We start from the raw sequence: 14,765 nt of genomic DNA, 5'->3' as shown, positions 1-14,765 counted from the left end.
TGACAAGAAAAGGTTGTTTAATATACCATTAAAACAAAAATGATGATAGGATTAACAATTTACGTTTTCTCAATTTCCCCAAATCTCCGCTCAATCCGGCACTGGAAATGCTTAGAAAGTATGTTAAAGAGGTATTGGGTGTCCCCTCTGAGGGATTTCCACCTATCACCAGAGCACACTATATCTCTGGTGCAGGAAGGGGTAATTTTCCTGAAAATTCTCAATCTGGTATGAATTTAACAGACTTTTTAGAAAACTCTATGACGGTCATAACTGAGAGAACTATGCTGTTGGTTACATTTGCCCTGCAACCTGATCGTAACAATATATTGAGACTTCACTTTCGCCACATGAACTCTCCCTTTCTAGGCTCAAAAATACAGATTTTCCCAAAGACACTCAGAGCCGGTGGTGGGAGGCGGGACTGGTGGTTGGGAGGCAGGGATAGTGCTGGGAGGCAGGGATAGTGCTGGGCAGACTTATATGGTCTGTGCCAGAGCCGGTGGTAGGAGGCAGGGATAGTGCTGGGCAGACTTATACGGTCTGTGCCAGAGTCGGTGGTGGGAGGCGGGGCTGGTGGTTGGGAGGCGGGGATAGTGCTGGGCAGACTTATACGGTCGGTGCCCTAAAGAGCACAGGTACAAATCAAAGTAGGGTATACACAAAAAGTAGCACATGAGTTGTCTTGTTGGGCAGACTGGATGGACCGTGCAGGACTTTTTCTGCCGTCATCTACTATGTTGCTATGTTATTATGTTTTTGTTATTAAAAGAAAGAGTTCTCCGAATTGGAGGAACCTTTCAATTGAGGTTTACTTGCAAATGTTTTGTTTCTTTGAACTCTACATCTTACATATTTTTTGACTCAGGAAAGTTACAAGAATTTATTTCCTCTAAAGAATAATGCTGTAATAGGTATTGTATTAGGCGTTTGCCCGGCTGCGATTTCCCACCTTTCTCTGTTCAATTTGCTTTTTTCATTTAATTTATAGATTTATTTCCTAGATCTTGGATCAACCTATTGTGGACTATATAATGTTAGGATAATTTACCAAGTTGAATTGATTTTCCTATTATTTTTCTTTTTCTGGAATCTTTATTTATGTTGGATTGCATAAATGTAAATTTGAATAAAGTATAATAAAAACAAGAAAAACCAAAAATGATAATAGTTGCAGACTTTCACCTGTCTACGTTCATCTGACGCTCCAATAATTTAGCACTTATGTTTCAAACACAAACTACATATTTAAATCCAGTTTATGCAGAATTCCTACCTCATTAATGTAAACATGCTGTGCTTTAATTAAAGAATAAATATTCCTCAACACAAGACTAGCATATTCTTGTACACCTTTACCAAAAGTGCAGTAACAGATTTGTGGCAATATGATAATAAATAGAAAAAAAAAGATGATACCTTTTTTATTGGACTAACAATAAATTTTTTGATTAGCTTTCGAAGGTAAACCCTTCTTCTTCAGATCAGAAAAGGGTATAAAAAAAAAAGCTAATAAAAATGTATTAAGTTATCCCAATAAAAAAAGGTATCATCTTATTTTCTTTTCTACGTTTTGTTTTATTTATTCTATTTATTACCTTTAAAAGTGGACTAACATGGCGACCACATCACTTTACTCAACTTTGCAACATACAGTATACAGTTCCAGTACATGTTTCAAGACTAGCTTCCTTACCTATCAAGTTGTGAAAATATTCATCATGCACACAGTACTCTTATGCATTCAAAATCATCAATTTACTTGGGAAGTCTATGGAGATTGTTAGAGAAAGGGAAAGCATTTCTTACTCAAGTAATATCCTCATTGAAAAACCCCTACCTTTTAACAAAGAGGAGCAGAGCAACTATACATTCTGTTGTACATATTCAGAAACAGCAATCCAATCTGTTCTTTGATTTTGACAAAAACCAGGGGTTCTCAGCCCAATCCCAGCACATACCTAGCCAGTCAGGTTTTCAAGATACCTACATAGATAAATTTGAACACAATGGAGGTAGGGCATGCAAATTTTTCTCATGCATATTCATTGTGGGTGTCCTGAAAACTCAACTGGATAGATGTGTCCTGAGGAATGGGTTGAGATCCCCTGATATAAACTAAGGAGAGAGGGTATGCCCCACCAGAGGAATACTCAGTAGCACCTCCTTCAAAGAACAAGCACCCCGTGAGCCAAGGTTATATTCACTTAAATTTGCCTGTTTAATGCGCTTATATCTGCTTTAAGCCAGCCTGAGGCACCACGTAGGAGCCTCAAGATTTTAATTCAGAAGAATTCCTATTTCATACCATTTTTAGTTAGTTTAATAACCTTCAACATGGGTGGCAGAGCCGGTGGCGGGAGTCGGGGATAGTGCTGGGTAGACTTATACGGTCTGTGCCAGAGCCGGTGGTGGGAAGCGGGGTTGGTGGTTGGGAGGCGGGGATAGTGCTGGGCAGACTTACACGGTCTGTGCCCTGATAAGGACAGGTACAAATCAAGGTAAGGTATACACAAAAAGTAGCACATATGAGTTTATCTTGTTGGGCAGACTGGATGGACCATGCAGGTCTTTTTCTGCCGTCATCTACTATGTTACAATAGTGTGAACTAGTGTATTAAAACCAAGCTTTAACAGCAGAGAGTAGATTTAATGGCAATCAGTAAATTCTAGGTCGTCAAAACAGCAGGAAACAAGTGTTGGTTAGTGTACAAAAAAGTTTCTTCAGATCCCCAGGAAAGATTTCTTCATATCCTCTGCCATGTCAAGATCCAAAATAAAAAGGGAACAAGAAGTCTCCTTCATAAACAGCTTGTTTCAAAACATAGGCAAGAAGCTCAACAGCCTCTTAACCCATCATACTTCACGTATACCAACATAATTTAGGGGGCCCTTTTACAAAGGTGCAGTAGGCTCTATGCACGTGCCGCACACGCCAAAACGAGACTACTCCAGGCTAGCATACCCCCTGGTGGTAATTTCAGATTTGGTGTGCGCTCATACCACCAGTTGGCACGTACCGACTGGTCACCGCATATGTAACTACATCAATGGGTGGCATTAAGGGCTCAGGCCGTAAATAGGCATGCGCTGATTTCAATTTTAACGCAGGCCCTTTTTCTGGCCCAATGAAAAAAAGCCCTTTTTCCCCCAGACGTGGTAAAAACTAGCCTCGGTGAGTGCCACATGCACATGCCCACACTACCGCAGGCCACGTTTTGCTGTGGCTTAGTAAAAGGACCTCTTAATGAAGTTCCTCCTTTTTCCCCTGCATGATTTCTCTCAATCATAAGTGTAAAGATTATTGATATGCAGATTTTGTATTATTTCTAAAAAAAAAAAAAAAAAAGGTCTAATTATTTGGTTGTTAATCTGTGAGTACTAGGATTGCAATGATAGTCCACTTACATACATAAAAATGAAGGTCAATAATTGTACCTTTACAAGAGCTGTGCACTCTTCATTAAGTCAGAACACAGTGTGCTAGGACAGAGGTGGCCAACTTACTCCAGAGCACCAGATGACTCTTCTAAGTGCAAAACTAGGGAACATTCCTTCCTGTTTCCATGGCAACCTGTCAGCACTGTGGAGCACAAGAGGGGAAGGGCTGGAAAAAGTACAAAACAGAGAACAGAACCCCCCCCCCCCCCCTCCTGCTCCATGCTCCAAGACTCTCCCCTTCTGTCCTCACAGTGTAAGGAGGTTGAAGAACACAGGAATCAAAGTCCATTATATAAGCTGAAGCCAGTAGGCTGTAGGCAGAGCTTACCATGGTTTTAGTACACCCAAAACAATAGCAAATACTATTGAAAACAATAGCAAAAGATTATAAGAAATAAGGGATAACCTATGTGTGGTCCATCTGTAAAAAGTCAAAAGCTGTTCCAGTGCCTTCAAAGGTGGAGGATAAAAGATTTTTTTAAACATATTTGACAGCTTTCTAATTTATTTGAAAGCTTCCCATATCTAGATATAAATATCATGAAATAAAAATTGAACATCACTAAGGGGTCCTTTTACAAAGCTGCAGCAAAAGGGAGCCTGCACTGGCGTCAGCACATGTTTTTGACGCGCACCAAGGTCCCCTTTTACTGCAGTGGGTAAAAGGCAGGGTTTGTTTTTTTTTTTTAAAGAAATGGATGTGTGGCAAGCGAAGCACTTGCCATGTTCTCATTTTGGGTGGGAGCTCCTACCGCCACCTGTTGAGGTGGCGGTAAGGGCTGCTGGCTGTGCTACCCCAGCGGTAACCGGGCAGTGATTACTGCCAGGTACACACCGGTGCTACAAAAATAAAAATATTTTTGTAACACTGCGCACAGGGGTGGGAACTACTGCCAGGCTGTTGCGGTAGCCCAGCAGTAGGGTCAATTTGGTGTGTGCTACCTGGGCAGTAACCCTACCGTGACTTAGTAAAAACGCCTCTAAATGAGGTAGAATAAAAGCCTGTACCAAAATAGAAAAATGTTTTTCATCGAAACGGTGTTGAATATTATGAAGTTGAGGAAGTTTAGGCAATACTGTTTGAACTACATTATTGACTTAGGGTTCAAGAGGAAGTGTAGGGTCTAAAATGAAACCCAGAACTTTTGAAGTCTGTTCAACCTTCAAAAACATAAGAACAGCCATACTGTGTCAGACCAATGATCCATCTAGCCTAGTATCCTGCTTCAAACAGTGGCCAATCCAAGTCACAAGTACCTGGCAGAAATCAAACAGTAACAACTTTCCATGCTACCAATCCCAGGGCAAGCAGTGGCTTCCCCATGGCTATCTTAATAGCAGACTATGCACTTTTTCTCCATTAACTTATCCAAACCTTTTTTAAACCCAGATATGCTAACTGCTATTACCACATCCTCCGGCAACATGTTCCAGAGCTTAACTATTCTTCGAGTGAAAAAATATTTCCTCCTATTTCTTTTAAAAATATTTCCATGTAATTTTATTGAGAGTCCCCTGGTATTTGTACTTTTTGAAAGAGTAAAAAAAATCAATACACTTTTACCTGTTCTATACCACTTAGGATTTTGTAGATCTCAATCATATTTCCCCTCAGCCTTCTCTTTTTCAAGCTGAGGAGCTCTAACCTCTTTAGCCTTTTCTCATATGGGAGGAGTTCCAATCTCTATCATTTTGTTCCGCTATGTTTTTTGAGATACACTGACAAAAACTGAACTCAGTACGCAAGAAGAGTTTACACCATGGAGCAATAGAGGCATTATAATATTCTTGGTCTTATTTACCATCCCTTTCCTAATAATTCCTAGCATCTTGTTTGCTCTTTTGGCCGCTGCCACACACTAGGCAGAAGATTTCAGCGTATTCTCTACAATAAAATCTTGATCTTTTTTCTTGGGTACTGACTTCAAGGTGGACCCTAGCAGCAGGTAACTATAATTCAGATTATTCTTCCCAATGTGCATAACGTTGCATTTGTCCACTTTAAATTTTATCTGACACTTGGATTCTCAGTCTTCCAGTTTCCTAAGGTCTCCCTGCAATTTATCACAGTCTGCATGTGTTTTAACAACTTTGAATAGTCCTAAAAAATATCCTTTTAATCAAGCATTTCTTCAATCTTGACATCTCTTGGATTTGGTCCCTGTTATTCTCCCTAGTACAGCAATGCACCACCTCTTGTTTCCCCCTCCCCTCATTCCTTGTAGCCAAATTTAAATACTATAACCAGTTGCTTTTCCTGCAATTTATGTCCCTTCTCTTTCCCGTCACTCTTCTTTTGTCTTTTATCTTATTTGCTTCCCTTTAATTTTTAACTTTGTGAATTCCTTGGATATTTTTCTAAGACTCAAAAATAACTTGACCATGACTATGGAAGACCATTTATGTACTCAGCAAAATCCTACAGGGGAGATCCATTCCCCACTGTTCACTCCCAGCTGTAAGAGCATTTCCCAACATGTGTTGTAGGGTTAAAGAACAATTAAAACACCAAGGGGTTAATATTCAAAGCAGGGGCGTAGCTAGGTGGGACCGTGGGGACTTGGGCCCCCACAGATTTAGCCCTGGCCCCCCTGCTTTCACTCCCCACCCCCCACCGCCGACCCTCCCCCGCCACATTTGACCCCTCCTCCTGCCACCAGGTACCTTTGCTGGCGGGGGTCCCCAACCTCCGCCAGCCGCTTCAGTGCCGGTCTCCGAGTCCGGTGCGTTGCTGATCTGGATTCTGTTTCTGTGAGTCCTCCTGACGTCCTGCATGTAGGAACGTGCAGGACATTTTCCTACGTGCAGGATTGTCAGGAGAACTCACAGAAACAGAATCCAGATCAGCGAATGCGCCAGACTCAGAGAATGGCGCTGAAGGGGACTTTGGCTGGTACCTGGCGGTGGTGGGGGAGGGTTGGCGGCGGCAGGAGGGGGGGGTCAAAAGGGATGGGGGAGGGGCAGCGGCACTGGGGGAGGGGGTCAAAAGTGGCAGGGGGTCGGCGGCGCCAAGGGGGGGGGAGGCTAAAATGTGCCCCCTCACCTCGGGCTCCGGACCCCCCTCCTGCCGAAGTCTGGCTATGCCCCTGATTCAAAGTGATTTCGGTGGGCAGAAGAGGCGCTTGTGCGAGGTTATCCACTGATATTCAGCGGCACTTATTCAGCAGCTGTAACTGGTTATCTACACTAACCACTTAACTGACTTTTGTGGGTGTCTGAGGGCAGAGTCGGCGCTTATGCAGTTAAGCCCCAATATTCAGCACTTAACCACCTAAGTTAACCAGAAAAATCATACTTTATTTTCCATATTTCATTTCATTATATATCTTTCCAGCATAAGTTCACAGCATAGTACAACTAAATATAAAAATAAGGGAAAGGGATTTGATAAGACAGTATAATCAAAGTGTTTTACATGTTATATACAAGCATTTAGTTTGTGCATAGAGCAAAGGAGAGTTAAGTAACTTACCCAGAGTCAAAAGAAGCTGCAGTGGGAATCAAGCCCAGTTCCCCTGGTTCTGAGGGCCCTGCACTAACCATTAGACTAATCTTCCACATCAAGATAGACATAATCAAAATCTTCACCACCTACCCCACAATAAACCAGTTATAAAAAGGTGCATTTCTACAAAGAGAAAATGTTACCGTTTTTTTCCCCCTATTAACATAGTAGGCTGAGAACCAGGGAAGCCAAATCCTACCAGTGCTCCTAGTGACCTTGATCAAGTCATTTAACTCTTCATTGCCTCAGGTAAAAACTGTAAGCCCTCTGTGGTCAAGGAAATACTGCCTGTACCTATATGTACTATTGCTTGAAACACTAGTGGAAAATATCTAAAATCCAAACAAGAGAATCATAGTGAATCAAGTTTTAAATGTTAAAATGATGACACTTTGGTAACAAAACTTTTAAAGATTACATATGAAAATGCCTGTATAAAACTGCTGTGCAAAAAAAAAAAAAGCCAAATCACAGCGATATAATAAAAATAAGTCCAGATTTCCAGTATCTAAGCTTCCCTCTATATATACAGAGTAAGTTAACGACAGAAAGCACATGGTAGAAGCGAGGCAACAAAGAAAGTAAATTAGTAAGAGACTCAAAAATATATCCAGCTAGGCACAGCAACAACCTGCAACAGTAGTGTATAAATCTTTCAGATCTCTGGTCCCTACCTGGCTATCTTGGTTCTTTGCACCAGCCGCCAGTAGGAATCTAGAAAGCAGTTCATTATCTTTGCCCCGCACACATCCTGCTCCCACTACACCAGCCCTAGCTCATCTGCTGCGGTTCCTACTTTGCAATTATATCTACTTAGCAAATGTTTGCACCACCTACTGGAACCATTTCTAGTTTTCCTCTTTTTTAGTCACTTAAATCCTGCAGTAGCCTTAAGTTTTTCTCCCTATTATCTAGTCTGATCAACACCACCTTCTCTATGCTGATCATGCTCTCTTTTCCATTTTTGAGTTTAAATGTGTGTATATATATATATATGCAAATATTTTAAAACTAAAAATGTAACAATCTATTGAGGTCTACAAAAGCCTGAGTGGTGTAGAACAGGTACAAGTGAATTGATTTTTAATTAAGTACAAAGACCAGGGGACACTCAATGAAATTACATGGAAATACGTTTGGCTGAAAAGAATCCACGGCACGGCAAGAAGTACATTGGTGAAATGTTTCTTGAGAAGTACATTGGTGAAATGTTTCTTGAGATGGCTTGAGTGTTGGTGGCATGATAGAAAAGTGCTCATTTTCATAGCAGGTGGATGTTTTAAAATGCCTTTTAAAAAAAAGTCCACCTGCTAAAAATGTCCAAATCCTGATTTTGTAAAGTCAGAATTGGACATTTCACACTGCAATTCATCCAAATAGCAAGGGGGCATGTTTTGGACAGGAGGACTAAGGAGGGCCCAAAGTAAAGACAGCCAACAGGGATTTTCAAATGGGAAGAAACGTCCATGTCTAAAAAGGAGGACATTTTTATGTTTCAACTATTTTTTATTGATGAATCAGCATGTTAAACATTTCCAACAAGTTAAATCTTGCAAAAATTAAATGTCAGAACATGTTTCATATGAACACAAAGCGAATGCTACATACCTGTAGAAGGTATTCTCCGAGGACAGCAGGCTGATTGTTCTCACTGATGGGTGACGTCCACGGCAGCCCCTCCAATCGGAAACTTCACTAGCAAAAGCCTTTGCTAGCCCTCACGCGCCAATGCGCACCGCGCATGCGCGGCCGTCTTCCCGCCTGAAACCGGCTCGTGCCGGCCAGTCTCATATGTAGCAAGACAAAGACTAGGGAAGACACAACTCCAAAGGGGAGGCGGGCGGGTTTGTGAGAACAATCAGCCTGCTGTCCTCGGAGAATACCTTCTACAGGTATGTAGCATTCGCTTTCTCCGAGGACAAGCAGGCTGCTTGTTCTCACTGATGGGGTATCCCTAGCCCCCAGCCTCACTCAAAACAACAACCATGGTCAATTGGGCCTCGCAACGGCGAGGACATAACTGAGATTGACCTAAAAAATTTACCAACTAACTGAGAGTGCAGCCTGGAACAGAACAAACATGGGCCTAGGGGGGTGGAGTTGGATTCTAAACCCCAAACAGATTCTGAAGCACTGACCGCCCGAACCGACTGTCGCGTCGGGTATCCTGCTGCAGGCAGTAATGAGATGTGAATGTGTGGACAGATGACCACGTCGCAGCTTTGCAAATCTCTTCAATAGTGGCTGACTTCAAGTGGGCTACCGACGCTGCCATGGCTCTAACATTATGAGCCGTGACATGACCCTCAAGAGCCAGCCCAGCCTGGGCGTAAGTGAAGGAAATGCAATCTGCTAGCCAATTGGATATGGTGCGTTTTCCTACAGCCACTCCCCTCCTGTTAGGATCAAAAGAAAGAAACAATTGGGCGGACTGTCTGTTGGGCTGTGTCCGCTCCAGATAGAAGGCCAATGCTCTCTTGCAGTCCAATGTGTGCAGCTGACGTTCAGCAGGGCAGGAATGAGGACTGGGAAAAAATGTTGGCAAGACAATTGACTGGTTCAGATGGAACTCCGACACAACCTTTGGCAAGAACTTAGGGTGAGTGCGGAGGACTACTCTGTTATGATGAAATTTGGTGTAAGGGGCCTGGGCTACCAGGGCCTGAAGCTCACTGACTCTACGAGCTGAAGTAACTGCCACCAAGAAAATGACCTTCCAGGTCAAGTACTTCAGATGGCAGGAGTTCAGTGGCTCAAAAGGAGGTTTCATCAGCTGGGTGAGAACGACATTGAGATCCCATGACACTGTAGGAGGCTTGACAGGGGGCTTTGACAAAAGCAAACCTCTCATGAAGCGTACAACTAAAGGCTGTCCTGAGATCGGCTTACCTTCCACACGGTAATGGTATGCACTGATTGCACTAAGGTGAACTCTTACAGAGTTGGTCTTGAGACCAGACTCAGACAAGTGCAGAAGGTATTCAAGCAGGGTCTGTGTAGGACAAGAGCGAGGATCTAGGGCCTTGCTGTCACACCAGACGGCAAACCTCCTCCATAGAAAGAAGTAACTCCTCTTAGTGGAATCTTTCCTGGAAGCAAGATGCGGGAGACACCCTCTGACAGACCCAAAGAGGCAAAGTCTACGCTCTCAACATCCAGGCCGTGAGAGCCAGGGACCGGAGGCTGGGATGCAGAAGCGCCCCTTCGTCCTGTGTGATGAGGGTCGGAAAACACTCCAATCTCCACGGTTCTTCGGAGGACAACTCCAGAAGAAGAGGGAACCAGATCTGACGCGGCCAAAAAGGAGCAATCAGAATCATGGTGCCTCGGTCTTGCTTGAGTTTCAACAAAGTCTTCCCCACCAGAGGTATGGGAGGATAAGCATACAGCAGACCCTCCCCCCAGTCCAGGAGGAAGGCATCCGATGCCAGTCTGCCGTGGGCCTGAAGCCTGGAACAGAACTGAGGGACTTTGTGGTTGGCTCGAGATGCAAAGAGATCTACCAAGGGGGTGCCCCACACATGGAAGATCTGTCGCACTACACGGGAATTGAGCGACCACTCGTGAGGTTGCATAATCCTGCTCAACCTGTCGGCCAGACTGTTGTTTACGCCTGCCAGATATGTGGCTTGGAGCACCATGCCGTGACGGCGAGCCCAGAGCCACATGCTGATGGCTTCCTGACACAGGGGGCGAGATCCGGTGCCCCCCTGCTTGTTGACGTAGTTCATGGCAACCTGGTTGTCTGTCTGAATTTGGATAATTTGGTGGCACAGCCGATCTCTGAAAGCCTTCAGAGCGTTCCAGATCGCTCGCAACTCCAGAAGATTGATCTGCAGATCGCGTTCCTGGAGGGACCAGCTTCCTTGGGTGTGAAGCCCATCGACATGAGCTCCCCAACCCAGGAGAGACGCATCCGTGGTCAGCACTTTTTGTGGCTGAGGAATTTGGAAAGGACGTCCCAGAGTCAAATTGGGCCAAATCGTCCACCAATACAGGGATTTGAGAAAACTCGTGGACAGGTGGATCACGTCTTCTAGATCCCCAGCAGCCTGAAACCACTGGGAAGCTAGGGTCCATTGGGCAGATCTCATGTGAAGGCGGGCCATGGGAGTCACATGAACTGTGGAGGCCATGTGGCCCAGCAATCTCAACATCTGCCGAGCTGTGATCTGCTGGGACGCTCGCACCCGCGAGACGAGGGACAACAAGTTGTTGGCTCTCGCCTCTGGGAGATAGGCGCGAGCCGTCCGAGAATCCAGCAGAGCTCCTATGAATTCGAGTTTCTGCACTGGGAGAAGATGGGACTTTGGATAATTTATCACAAACCCCAGTAGCTCCAGTAGGCGAATAGTCATCTGCATGGACTGCAGGGCTCCTGCCTCGGATGTGTTCTTCACCAGCCAATCGTCGAGATATGGGAACACGTGCACCCCCAGCCTGCGAAGTGCCGCTGCTACTACAGCCAAGCACTTTGTGAACACCCTGGGCGCAGAGGCGAGCCCAAAGGGTAGCACACAGTACTGGAAGTGACGTGTGCCCAGCTGAAATCGCAGATACTGCCTGTGAGCTGGCAGTACCGGGATGTGTGTGTAGGCATCCTTCAAGTCCAGAGAGCATAGCCAATCGTTTTCCTGAATCATGGGAAGAAGGGTGCCCAGGGAAAGCATCCTGAACTTTTCTTTGACCAGATATTTGTTCAGGGCCCTTAAGTCTAGGATGGGACGCATCCCCCCTGTTTTCTTTTCCACAAGGAAGTACCTGGAATAGAATCCCAGCCCTTCCTGCCCGGATGGCACGGGCTCGACCGCATTGGCGCTGAGAAGGGCGGAGAGTTCCTCTGCAAGTACCTGCTTGTGCTGGAAGCTGAAAGACTGAGCTCCCGGTGGACAATTTGGAGGTTTTGAGGCCAAATTGAGGGTGTATCCTTGCCGGACTATTTGAGGAACCCACTGATCGGAGGTTATGAGAGGCCACCTTTGGTGAAAAGCTTTCAACCTCCCTCCGACTGGCAGGTCGCCCGGCACTGACACTTGGATGTCGGCTATGCTCTGCTGGAGCCAGTCAAAAGCTCGTCCCTTGCTTTTGCTGGGGAGCCGAGGGGCCTTGCTGAGGCGCACGCTGCTGACGAGAGCGAGCGCGCTGGGGCTTAGCCTGGGCCGCAGACTGTCGAGAAGGAGGATTGTACCTACGCTTACCAGAAGAGTAGGGAACAGTCTTCCTTCCCCCAAAAAATCTTCTATCTGTAGCGGTAGAGGCTGAAGGCTGCCGGCGGGAGAACTTGTCGAATGCGGTGTCCCGCTGGTGGAGCTGCTCTACCACCTGTTCGACTTTCTCTCCAAAAATATTATCCGCACGGCAAGGCGAGTCCGCAATCCGCTGCTGGATTCTATTCTCCAGGTCGGAGGCACGCAGCCATGAGAGTCTGCGCATCACCACACCTTGAGCAGCGGCCCTGGACGCAACATCAAAGGTGTCATACACCCCTCTGGCCAGGAATTTTCTGCACGACTTCAGCTGCCTGACCACCTCCTGAAAAGGCTTGGCTTGCTCAGGGGGGAGCGCATCCACCAAGCCCGCCAACTGCCGCACATTGTTCCGCATGTGTATGCTCGTGTAGAGCTGGTAGGACTGAATTTTGGCCACGAGCATAGAAGAATGGTAGGCCTTCCTCCCAAAGGAGTCCAAGGTTCTAGAGTCCTTGCCCGGGGGCGCCGAAGCATGCTCCCTAGAACTCTTGGCCTTCTTTAGGGCCAAGTCCACAACTCCAGAGTCGTGAGGCAACTGAGTGCGCATCAGCTCTGGGTCCCCATGGATCCGGTACTGGGACTCAATCTTCTTGGGAATGTGGGGGTTAGTTAATGGCTTGGTCCAGTTCACCAGCAATGTCTTTTTGAGGACATGATGCATGGGTACTGTGGACGCTTCCTTAGGTGGAGAAGGATAGTCCAGGAGCTCAAACATTTCAGCCCTGGGCTCGTCCTCCACAACCACCGGGAAGGGGATGGCCGTAGACATCTCCCGGACAAAGGAAGCGAAAGACAGACTCTCGGGAGGAGAAAGCTGTCTCTCAGGAGAGGGAGTGGGATCAGAAGGAAGACCCTCAGACTCCTCGTCAGAGAAATATCTGATGTCTTCCTCTTCTTCCCACGAGGCCTCACCCTCGGTGTCAGACACAAGTTCACGAACCTGTGTCTGCAACCGTGCCCGGCTCGACTCCGTGGAACCACGGCCACGGTGGGAGCGTCGAGAGGTAGACTCCCTCGCCCGCACCGGCGAAGCTCCCTCCGCCGACGTAGTCGGGGAGCCTTCCTGGGAGGCGACCGCAGTCGGTACCGCACGCGGCACCGACGCTGGAGACCTCACCCCGGGCGATGGATCGGCCGGCGCCTCGCTCGACGGTACCGGTGGCGCAAGCACCCCGGTACCGGAGGGGTAGGGCGCAACAGCTCTCCCAGGATCTCTGGGAGAACGGCCCGGAGGCTCTCGTTCAGAGCAGCTGCAGAAAAAGGCATGGAGGTCGATGCAGGCGTCGATGTCAGAGTCTGTTCCGGGCGTGGAGGCTGTTCTGGGCTGTCCAGAGTGGAGCGCATCGACACCTCTTGGACAGAGGGTGAGCGGTCCTCTCGGTGCCGATGCCTGCTGGGTGCCGACTCCCTCGGCGACCCAGAGCTCTCGGTGCCGACACGGGAAGGGGACCGGTGTCGATGCTTCTTCGATTTTTTGGAGCGAAGCACGTCACCGGCGCTTCCCGGCACCGACAAGGAGGACGTAGAATCCAACCGTCTCTTCCTCGGGGCCGAGACCGAAGAGGGTCGGTCTCGGGGGGGCTGTACCGCAGGAGCCCTCAGGGTAGGGGGAGACCCACCCGAAAGCTCACCGCCACCAGCAGGGGAATGGACAGCCCTCACCTGCACTCCAGACGAAGCACCACCGTCCGACATCAGCAGATGAGGTCCCGGTACCACCGACGTCGACACAGTCGTCCGATGTCTCAGCGCCGATGCAGAGGGTCGATGCCTCGATACACTCGATGCACTGGCGGCCGAGGATGAAGGTCTGGACGCTGAAGACGTCGATGCACTCGATACCCCCGGTGCCGATGCCGACGAAGAGCCCGAGAACAAAATGTTCCACTGGGCTAACCTCGCTACCTGAGTCCGCTTTTGTAAAAGGGAACACAGACTACAGGCCTGAGGGCGGTGCCCAGCCCCCAGACACTGAAGACACGACGCGTGCCTGTCAGTAAGCGAGATTACCCGGGCGCACTGGGTGCACTTCTTGAAGCCGCTGGAAGGCTTCGATGTCATGGGCGGAAAAATCATGCCGGCGAGATCAAAACTCAAAATGGCGAAAATTGGCACCACAAAACAGGGAGAAGAAAATTTCGACCGAGGCCAAACTAAGGCCTACCCCGACAACGAAAGAAAACTTACCGGGGCGAAAAGCTCGAAATACGGGAAGGGAAAAACCAAAAGTATCTTCCCGAAACACTTCTCAAACTTTCTTAGAAAGAACGAGTCGAAAATGACGCGCGAGGTCAACTTTCCGGGGCACGAACGGCGAAACACGACCGTACCGAGCGCAGACAAAAGAAGACTGGCCGGCACGAGCCGGTTTCGGGCGGGAAGACGGCCGCGCATGCGCGGTGCGCATCGGCGCACGAGGGCTAGCAAAGGCTTTTGCTAGTGAAGTTTCCGATTGGAGGGGCTGCCGTGGACGTCACCCATCAGTGAGAACAAGCAGCCTGCTTGTCCTCGGAGAATAATGATAATCATCATCAAAAGTTCCCCCCCCCCCACTTTCCTTCCCTCCCTCC

General features: G+C 47.3%; 1 protein-coding gene across 4 annotated transcripts in view; it reads right to left on the bottom strand.

Moving 5' to 3' along the window:
• Positions 1-7,701, bottom strand: part of IL31RA (interleukin 31 receptor A) — a 148,514-nt gene extending 140,813 nt beyond the window's left edge. For 2 of the 4 annotated variants that reach the window (XM_030193140.1, XM_030193143.1), the window contains exon 1: positions 7,621-7,701. The gene's annotated coding sequence lies outside the window, so the exon portion shown is untranslated. Of the gene's footprint in view, positions 1-3,438; positions 3,578-7,620 lie in introns of those variants that run through there. The other 2 variants (XM_030193141.1, XM_030193142.1) reach the window with 1 other exon arrangement.
• Between the last annotated feature and the right edge of the window lie 7,064 nt (positions 7,702-14,765).

This window comes from Microcaecilia unicolor, chromosome 2, assembly GCF_901765095.1.
Source record: "Microcaecilia unicolor chromosome 2, aMicUni1.1, whole genome shotgun sequence".
In the NCBI taxonomy this organism is placed as follows: Eukaryota; Metazoa; Chordata; class Amphibia; order Gymnophiona; family Siphonopidae; genus Microcaecilia; species Microcaecilia unicolor.
This window is presented reverse-complemented; position numbering and strand designations above follow the sequence as displayed.